This window comes from Mustela nigripes, chromosome 2 (assembly GCF_022355385.1).
Source record: "Mustela nigripes isolate SB6536 chromosome 2, MUSNIG.SB6536, whole genome shotgun sequence".
In the NCBI taxonomy this organism is placed as follows: Eukaryota; Metazoa; Chordata; class Mammalia; order Carnivora; family Mustelidae; genus Mustela; species Mustela nigripes.
Genome location: NC_081558.1, coordinates 160134904 through 160145602, shown reverse-complemented (window position 1 = coordinate 160145602; position 10699 = coordinate 160134904).

Sequence of the window (10699 nt, the reverse complement as noted above, 5' to 3'; positions counted from 1 at the left end):
TTAAGGAACTAGAGGTTCAAAAAAGGTAGAATAAAGATAACCTGAAGAGGAATGCATTGTCCCTTTTAGGTCAGTTCCAAGCCAAAGAGAAATCCTTACCTATTATCTTTGAGCCCTTTAATAAGGGCTATAGATCTGTCAACTGAGTATGATGGCTCAGGTCTAATTTATAAAAACATTCCTTTGGCTCCTACAAGAATGCAGTTCTCCTATTCATGCACATAGTTTCCTGGCTCTACAGCAGAAACTTAGATGAAAAACCCATTTCATAGGTCAGCCTAGCTCCTTTCGATGAGGAAGGTTTTGTCTGTTCAGATATTTCTCCCTTAAACTTCCTGTCTTTCTTCACTAACTTGGAAATACCTTTCTGCTCTTTCTGGAGATTTCTGGTCCATAAATCATTTTACTTCTTCCTTTCCCTGTTCACAATTTGCTTGATGAAGGTCTGGGAGATAACAGTACCGTGGGACAACACTGAGTTAGAACTTTAGCTCTCCACCACTTACTAAGTAGAGCATCAATGTTCTCAACTGTAAAATAGATAAAATCATTAATAACTGCCTTCCTGGGCAGATTGATGAAATGATTATAGCACTCAAAGCTGGTGCCTTTATAAGTATGAGCATCTGTCTCCTTTTCCTAATGAAACCTTAAATTCTTCCTCTAGGCTATATACTTTCACATGCTGATCTGCAGTTACCTTTACTTCTCAAAAAAGCTTCTGGGGTTCTAGATTCTAAATATATCCCTGAACCAGTTTTTTCTGTCCTGTGAGCATTGCCCCACTTGGACCAACCAGCTTTATTTCCAGATGAAGCTCAGTTTTGTTTTTGTTTTTGTTTTTGTTTTGTTTTGTTTTGTTTTAAATAACTATCACCACTGCTACTACCTACTGTTGTAAACTAAATCATGGTACCACCTTTTCAGGGTGTCTCCATTATAAACATCCTATAAGTACCAGGAAATTGGTGAATTAGTTTGCTAGGGCTGCCATAGCAAAAATATTGCAGACTGAGTGGTTTTAACAACAGAAATATGTTTGCTCACAGTTCTGGAGGTTGGAGGTTCAAGATCAAGATCGGCAGGTTTGACTTCTTCTGAGACCTCTCTCCCTGTCTTGCAAATATCCACTTTCTCACAGTGTCCTCACATAGTCTTTCTTCTGTGCATCCATCATCCCTGGTGTCTCTTTCTGTGTCCATTTCCCTCTTCTTATAAGGACACCATTCCAATTGGAATGAGGCCCCCATAAGGGCCTCATTTTAACTTAACTGCCTCTTTAAAGGCCCTATCACCAATATAAATGTGTTCTGAAGTATAGGGGTTAAGGTTTCAAGATAAGAATTTTGGTGGAAAAAAAAGATATGAATTTTGGGAAGAGATAATTCAGCCCGTAACAACTGGTTCTTTCACAAGGTGCAGGGAATTAAAGAGGGAGCCCTGAGTTGTACCATGATGCAAGTATTCCTACTGTGGCCTACTTCAAGCTACCAATAATAGCTTGGTAACCAATTGCTAAAATTTCCTGAACAACCAATTGCCAAATTGCCTGAATATTTGGTATCAAATCTCACAAGCTAGTAAGAGCTGGCTCCAGCACATGGCTAGTACAGATTCTGGCCAAATGTTCCTTCTTTTATTGGGATGGGAGGGGTCTCCTCTGTATTCTGTATTACCCTATCAACCTTCGTAGGACATTCTACAATCGCGTTCTTTCAGCTGAGGGATACTTCTAATTTTTTACCCCTTTGCAGTGCTAGTTATTGACATACCCTTGTATGGGTATGCTCAATCTGTTCTCCAGCCCTTCCAGGATTAGATTATACATTCACTCACCTCCTGAGGATGGTGACTCATTCTCTCTGCACTTGAGAAGTTGGTAATCTGGAAGTTTCCCTCCCTTCTTCCCTCCCTCTCCTTCTCCCTTTCTCCTTTTTTCTTTTCTTTCTTTCATTAATTCTTTTTTTCTCTCTCTCTTTCCATCTCAAGTGCAGTGATATTTATTTAAACCCAAAGGGACATACCTACAAATAATTTCACTTAGGACCAAAGAAGGAAAAACTTGTTAGATTTTTTTCCATTTCTCAACTGATCTTGTGGGAGCAGCTGGATAAGAAAAAAGTGAGTCAACTTTGTGAGAGTTAAACAAGAAAAAGGTTTAGACATGTCCTAGCATGAAAAATAGTGGTCTTTATCTTTATCTTTTACCATTCATGTCCAACACTGCATAACTGCTCATAATTCCAGGTAAAGAGAATCTAATATTTTAAACAATTTAAGAACTTAACCAATCAGTTAGCACTCCAGCCAAACAATGCACCAAGAAGAACAAACCCCCTTAACTTTCTCATTTCTTATTTTATTCTGACAGCTTTGGAAGAGTAACAGGAAGTATCTTTTGATGAAGAAATTCTAAACTGGATTCAACTGAAAAAAAATTCTTGAATCTATTTTGTGAGAGACTCTTAATTTCTGGCTTTTGTTTAATCATCATAATTTAATAGATTCAGAAAAGTTTTTGGCCTTCAAATCAAATAACTATGATACCCTCATTCCAAGTTTGTGTCTACATATCTGAGAGTCAAATGAATAGCAAATCTATTTGATTTTCCACTTTGATTATGAAATAAACTAGATAGTTCCCAAATTTCTCTTGTGTTTAGTGTGATATCTGGCTTCCAGGGGTCCTCTCCTCCTGGTGTTCATGCCCCCAGGGTAGTTTTTTCCTATATTGAATGGGACTAACCTGTATTAGCAGAAGAATACTGTGCAGAAAACATTGCAACTTCTGCTTTGCTCTTTCTTGGCTTACTACAGCTTGTGTGTCATGAAAGCACTCAAATCCTGGAGGGAGGTTACGTGGGGAGAAACAGAGGCCTCCTTCCAACTGTTGGTATTAACTGTTAGTCTGTAAGTGAACCCTTAGAGATGGATCCTTCAACCCCAGTCAAGCTTTCAGAAGACGCAGTTCCAGCTGATACCTTGTCTGCAACCTCACAAGAGATCCCAAGCAAGAACTGCCCAGCCAAGTTGCCTCTCAATTCCTGGCCCACAGAAACTGTGTGAAAGAATAAATGCTTCTTTTGGTTTTAAACTACTAAATTTTTGGTGTCATTTGTTATATAGCAACAGAAAACTAATACACTCAGGCATTTAACACCCAATATGCAGAGATCCAGTGCTCATACGTCTTTCAGGGTCAGGAAAAGAAAAAAGGCTCCACTTTAATCCCTGTGATAGACATTTATGGGTTTTTGCAATTCCTTGGGCTTTGAACCCCCCTCTTGTGTCTGACTTTTCCACCTTCCAAGTCTTGGTGAGATGTTCCTTCCACTCTAGACCCAGAGAATGCAGAATACTTACTTTGCCAGTCTGTCTGGCAGTTGTTGGACAAATGCCCAGTCAGGCACACTTGTTCACAGTGATGGTTGTATTGTGCTATGGCATCCACTGTGGTCCGCAGTTATGACAGCAGTGCTCCTCCTCATTAGACTGGTTTGCTCCTGCCCTTTTCCCAGTGCTGGTTTTCCAGTTACAGAGATTCTATGAGCTACCCGGTATTACTAGTTCTCTTTTGTGCATAATCATCATGATGCATTATGCATACTGTATTGTGGTAGGTCCAGTGGAAATCATAAGGGCATCAGATACATCAAAGGTCAATAGGAACTCCCTGAGAGAGAGGGTTACTTGATTCTGGCCTCTTGAACTAGTCTTTGAAGGCACAACTTAATTGGCAGAAAGCTGAATTACAATACAGAAAGAAAAAGGTTAACGGAACACATTATCTTTAAGATAAATCATTATGTTTATAAAAAATAAAAAATTATATATAAAAAAAAAAGATAAATCATTATAGGTAGGCGTCAGTGCACCCAGAGTTTGGGACCCTCAAACACTGATGATTTATAAATGAAACACTTCTCAAAGTCTGAGTTTTTCTACTTCAGTAGTTTTATAATTACATGTTTATTAACTTGTTAAAAATTTTTTCATACCATTCATTACCTACAAGAAACAAGGGCATCAAGAAATGAAAAACAAAATTAATTTTAAAACCATACTAGTTAGAGCAAGGACACGTAGAAAATGAAATTTAAGTACATAATTGAAACCAGCTATAAAAGTATGAGATAGTCATAAATATCAGAATGTTATATTGTTTTCCTAAGTAATTAAAAAGCCATATCCATGACAGAACTTAGATTTAATGTTTCATTTTTCTCCTCATAAGCCTTTGATTAATTCTTGAGTTATAAATTCTGGCATTTTTAGGATGGTAGACAAATATTTAGGGAGGCCAGAGGAATTACCTACATGAATAATCAGTAAAAATGTAGAATCACAGCTTTCTATAGGTTAGATTTAGACAGCTCTACCCCAGCCTTATCAGGTTTTCCCCTTAGAAGCCGTCAGCTCTAAACTCAATCCCTCTACATAGACTCAGCAAATATAACTCTTACCCAACCTTTGGCAAGAAAGTATATTGGGCTGTCTTTTTATCTTTTATCTTTGGAAATTTTTATTTTTAATTACACTGACTACATGAACCCATTCTTTGTACAAAATCCAAACATTACAGATCAAGCCAAAGCCTCTATTCACTGCTAACCACAGTTCAAGTCCCCTGTGCATGCTTGCAAACTTCTAGATGTTTATCTATGTATCTACTGGATTATATAGGTACAAGTGTAATGCTCAACCTTTACTCTAAGTTGCAAAGAAAATAATTAATATTTAGAGTACTTATTCTGGTAGCATAGAAAGCATTGTTCCTAGTACATTGGACACTTCCCTCCTCTCTTCTGCTATGGCTGCATAATATTCTCTCATATATATATATATATATAATATATATATATATTCCATTATATATTGTATTCCATTATAATATTATAACAAAATATTATAATATTCCATTATATATTATTATATTCTATTTTTATATATTCCATAATATATAGATATATAAATAAGGTATATTTATATAGATATATAAATAACACATCTTCCTTATCCATTCATCTACCAACGGGCACTTAGATTTCCTTTGTATCTTGGCTCTTGTAAATAATGCAATAAACATATAAACATAGGGGTGCACATACCCTTCTGAATTTGTATTTTTGTTTTCTTTGGGTAAATACCCAGTAGTAGAATTATTACATCATATGATAATCCTATCTTTAATTTTTTGAAAAACCACCATACTATTTTCTGCAGTTGACTTACCAATTTACATTCCCACCGACAGTATACAAGTATTCCATTTGTGACAACATGGGTAAACCTAGAGGGTATTATGCTAAGTGAAATGAATCAGACTGAGAAAGAAATATACTACATGATTTCACTCTTATATAGAATCTAAAAAATTTTTAAAAATTAAAAAATAAATAAACAAACAAAAAGCAGAATCAAACCTGTAAACACAGAGAACAAACTGATGGTTACCAGAAAGGAGAAGTGGCGGGGGGTGGGGGGCAAAATGGGCAAAGGGGAGTGGGAGGTAGAGGCTCCCAGTTATGGAATGAATAACTAACAGGAATAAAAAGCATAGCATAAGGAATGTAGTCAATGACATTGTAATAGCGTTGTATGGTGACAGATGGTAGCTACACTTGTGGGGAGCATAGCATAATGTTTACACTTGTGGAATCACTATGTTGTGCACCTGAAACTAAGGTAACATCATGTGTCAACTCTACTCAAATAAAAAAGTTAATGAAAATAAAATGGGATAAAGATAAGGTACATTTGCTGGCAATTAGGAAAGCATCTGGTCCTCTAAGTCATCTGTCTCACAGGCATTTGTGGAGAAAACCCTTGTTTCCCTCTGCCTGGCTCCTTAGAAATGGAGCCTGCCCTTGCCACGTCAAGACTGAAGAGTAAGAATCGGTCTACTGGTACTGCCTGTTAAAACAAGAGAATCCCTGCAAAGCCATCCAGGTTTTCTTCCACCAAAACTCCCTCTGCCTTTCAGCTTCTGACTGCTGTCTGGGTGAGATAGCCCCCGAAAAGAATCTGTATTCTCATCACATACCCCATTTTCCCTTCTTTGCTCAGCTCAAGGTTGGTTGTTGCTGTTGTTGGGTTCTGGGGAGGGAAGAGGGAAAACATTCAGAATTCTGTTTCCCTAAAGGAATTTACACTATTGAAAACCAGAGTTAAGAGGAACCATGTATGACACATTCTTACCCTCTGCCCAAATATGTCTTTTTGTTAAGGTGATGAGCTTAAGATGGCCAAGTTTGAAATGAAAGGGGTTATGGAGAGAACAGAATTGTTAAAAAGACACTGAAAAAAAGTTGGTTTTATAATTACATGCATAAATTATATCATCCTAGCTGTATTATTCTGTAACTTGCTTTTTCTTCTTGTTCATATGCCTTGAAGAAATGTCCATGATGTTACATATAGCTCCATATTCATCTTTCAATATCCACTTATTAAGCCCCTATTATGTGCCAGAGCTACATATATAGCACTGGAAAAATAGACTATCTAATCTTGTCATTTTACATGTTAGAGAAGAAGAAAGATAATAGTCAAATATACACAGAGAAAGAAAGTAAGATAAAGGGGCAAAGACAAAAGTGGTATTTCAAAGAGTAGAGAGGACCCCTCTGTAGGGTCAACCTCATTCTTTACAGTTTCTACACAGCCTAGCATGACATAGCCCTGCAGAAGGATAGAAAGATTTGCTTCTCATTATAAACCATGTTGTTGTATTACCTCCTTGTGCACATGAACAAGAGTACTTTGAGTAGATGCTGAAAAACTGAAATGTTGAATCATCTCTGGAAACTTCCCTCTGAAGTGGCTATACTGATTTTTACTCTCATCAGAAACTGCTCCCCGTAAATATCTTAGTTAATACTATCAAAATTATTGATTTTACCAAATGGGTGTATCCAAAAAATGGTATCTTGGATATTTTTTCTTTGTAATTGGCACTTCCCTTTACTACTCAGGTTGAATATGTTTTCATATGTTTGTTAGACATTTATATTCCCTATCTTGTAGAAATAGCTATACATAACCTTTTCCCATATTTCTATGAGGTTTTTTTTTCTTTCTCTTTTGATTTGTTGGAACTAATGTACTCAAGCTAATAAAGGTTGCCTTACATATGTTATAAATATTTTCTACCATTTTATTCATACCTTTAATACTCATACCTTCATCAGTCTTTATTATTTTGAATTTTAAATTCAAATTCAGCATACATTTATTGAGTACTCACTACATATAAGACACTTCACTAGGCGCTTTGGAAAATATAAAAATAGTTGAGGCCTGACATCTGCCCTAATTGATCTCATGATTTAGTGTTGGGGACACACGTACACAAGTATCTATAAATCCAAGGGTCTTAATAATCCACAAAGTACTATAAAAAGAGGTACTACAGTGCGGCAATATCTCGCTCAGAACAAATCATGTGCAAAAATTTCACAGATGCAGTAGAATTGAAGAGACAGGCCTTTTGAAAGGCAGGGAGAGATAAAAGTCTTCATCACAGAAGGAACAGCATAAGCCTGGCAGAAAGTGCAGCCAGGAAGGGCTGGGGAGAAATTTCTGGGAAGGCTGGAGAGTGGCTGTTCACTTAGGAATTAGAGGAGTCAATTCCGTGGAAGACCAGAGTGAAAAGGTCAGGTGGAAATATCTTAATCTTCTATCCATAAATAAGAACTAAGTGATAACTTCTACAACTCATAGTCTCCCTGAGAGGTAGTCATTCACGAAAAGAAGAACGCTGTTGACTGTAAGATGTTAAGCAAAGATTCGGAGTGACTGGGAGAACACGAATGGCCTCATTGGCAAGCTTGACAACCTCCTGAAGAGGGAAGCTCTGCAGCTCCCCCAGAGTGTGTCTGCTGATTTCCACCGGCCAGAGACAGCCCTCACCTGAGAACAGCTGCAGTTGGCAAGTCTTGAGTCTGTTTTACCATCCTGCAGAGGTAGGAGTTGGATAGCTTATGCACTATGACTTCACAGTCTTCTGGGGAGGCTGCCAAAGAAAGCATGTTTTGGATAGGAATCTGAAAAAAAGTAAAAATAAAAAAAATAAAAATTTGAAATACCCGAGAGGAGTTGGCATAGGGGTAAGGTTTCACATCCAGCTCCTCCCTAAGGCTCTGCCATTTAATCATCCTCCAGAACACAGGGGCTGCCATGGATAGTGATTAGGCTTCCTTGGGCTGCATCAGCAAACACCCTCCTTTGATAGGCAATTGGAAAGTAATGGGATTTGGGTTTCAGTTGCAAGAGGGAATGGTGGAAAATGTTACAAACAGGCGACCTCCTTTGCCCCCATTGAAATGGCTGCCTTTCTCTGCATATTTTATGTTGCTTTAGGGAGAATGACAAAAGACAGATGCTTCTTGCTGGAATGTGAGTTGTTTAATCTTTCTTTCTAGTCCCAAGACAGTTACTGTAGTTTCTTGGAGCAGACATCTTGGGCCACTCCTTGGTTTTCAACGTCTTGTAAATGGTGTTGTGTTGTAATTTTCCATTATATGGAATATAGGAAAATCTGTGGGAGAGATTTTTTTTTAAGGTTTTGTGTCATAGATGTTGTCCTCAGGCCAGAAGCCTTAAATTGGGTGTGTCTAAATTGTAAATAACCTGTAAGCTGTTGTAGTCAATCAAAAAATACATAACTGGACTGGCCTCATCACCTACAGAACATCAGCTAGGTGTACAGAGATGCATATGTCCATTTGAAGGGTCATTAGCAATATACAGAATCATCTTTTCACTAGCATGACCTATTTTCACAGTACCCACAAAAGAGGAGAACTGCTTTCTCTCCAAGTTCTGCGACCCCCATGGAACCCCAGAAAGCTGCACAGTAGACAGAAATGCCCTTCAGAAACAGTAAAACTCATATGTTAGCACAAACCACTCTGCTGTCTGCTGCTGTCTCTTTTCATAAAGACAAAATGTTTCATAAAGGTAATGAGATAAAGGAGAACCTAACAGGATGTGATGAACTCAAGCATTTCCATCATGTTAAGGCACAAGAGTAAATACCTAATCTCATAGCCAACCTCGCTTTCCCAGGAGAAGCACATTCTTATCAATAGGCAAATCATGACAGCAATTTGGAAGGTGATTCATATCTCCTAAAAGTCTTAACATTTGATGAAACGTCACAAATCTTTTTCTTTTAGTGCATTTTATTTAATTTTTTTTTCTGATTTTGAGCCTGTGTATGTTTTTTCACTCCCTCTTATTAAATTTTCAAATTGCCTTGATTAGTCACATGTCCTCCTCCTACCTGTGCAGAGAAGATCACTTCCTCCCTCTCTAGTGATTGTTGTACCTCTACAGATCTCTTCCCTCAATGTGTGGGAACTTCAAGGTAGGCGACACAACTGGAAATGGAACTCTATGTCTATGGTTGTCTGTGGGTCGGGTCTCTGTGTTTTATGTAGGAGAAGTGTTTTAAGGCAGAGCACATTGCCATTTTTTTTTTTTTTTTACTTTCCTATGTGTGCATGAAAAGACATTTGAAAGCAGGGATTAATAGCAAGACATTGTATTTCTATAGCATTTTTCCCAAGGTTATTTGTAAGTTTATAAAGATTATCCTCAAAACTTTCTCTTCACTTGGGTTAAGAACAAGAATTATTTTCATATTTCATTAGAGGAAACCAGAATGAAGAGAAGCATCTCAACTCTGCCAGCTTTACCAGATTCAGAAACTGAGTCCCGCCCTTCAGAGATGAGTGACATCATCCCGCCAACTCATTGCCTCTCTAGGCTGAGCTCCCCTGCCTTTCTTTGGTTGTCCACTGCGTATAAGCCAATGTTCTTGGCTCCTTATTTGATCTTAAAATCAGTGTTGGGTGAATCAGTCAGAAGATTTGGACATTCTGTTCAGAAAATGTTATAAATTCATCAAGATTTGCTCGATCTGCAAAACTCTTCTGGCATTCTCAATAGAATAGCAGTCTTGTGTCCCCAGATGACTTTCTGAAATGCAGGACTTGTGTGGGATGATACAGTTTCCCCATTGCCTGGAAAGAGACATGCTCTGTTACAGCCCCTGTCTTTACCCATGATGTCTCTCCCCTTTCGTCCCTGCCCTTGTCCACCTGTAGCATTCCTGTGCATCTTTTAGAACACAGCTTGACTGTTACCATCTTTTTCACTAAGGCTTCTCAGGCATTCTCTCTGAAGCTCCAGTTTTTGTTTAGGTCTCTATTCATTCCTCTCCCACTAGGATATGTGCCTGGTGAAAGGTGCTGACTTTAGCCCAACTCCACAGAAGTCCAAATCAACACAAAGAAAATCTCTGTCTCTGATTAGATAAAGAATTGTCCTGTGGCCTTGGCCAATTAGGTAAGAGAAGAAATGAATGTGGGGCTGTTGGTCCTCACGAGTAAGATGGAATTTGAGAAAGATATGGTCAACCCTTTCCCTCTGAACGTGCCTTATGGTCTTGGGGTGGCTGCTGCCTTCTCATTTTCAGTCTGAGGATGAAACAAGCACTGAAAATGGCAGAGCACAGATGAGGATAAAATCCAGGCCCTTCAAAGATTTCATAGAGCCACTGAAATAACCAAACTTGAAGTTGGTTCTACTTCTGGATGCCGCCTTCTTCTTCTCCTTCCTCCTCCTCTTCTTCTTCTTCTCCTTCTTCTTCTTCTTCTTCTTCTTCTTCTTCTTCTTCTTCTTCTTCTTCTTC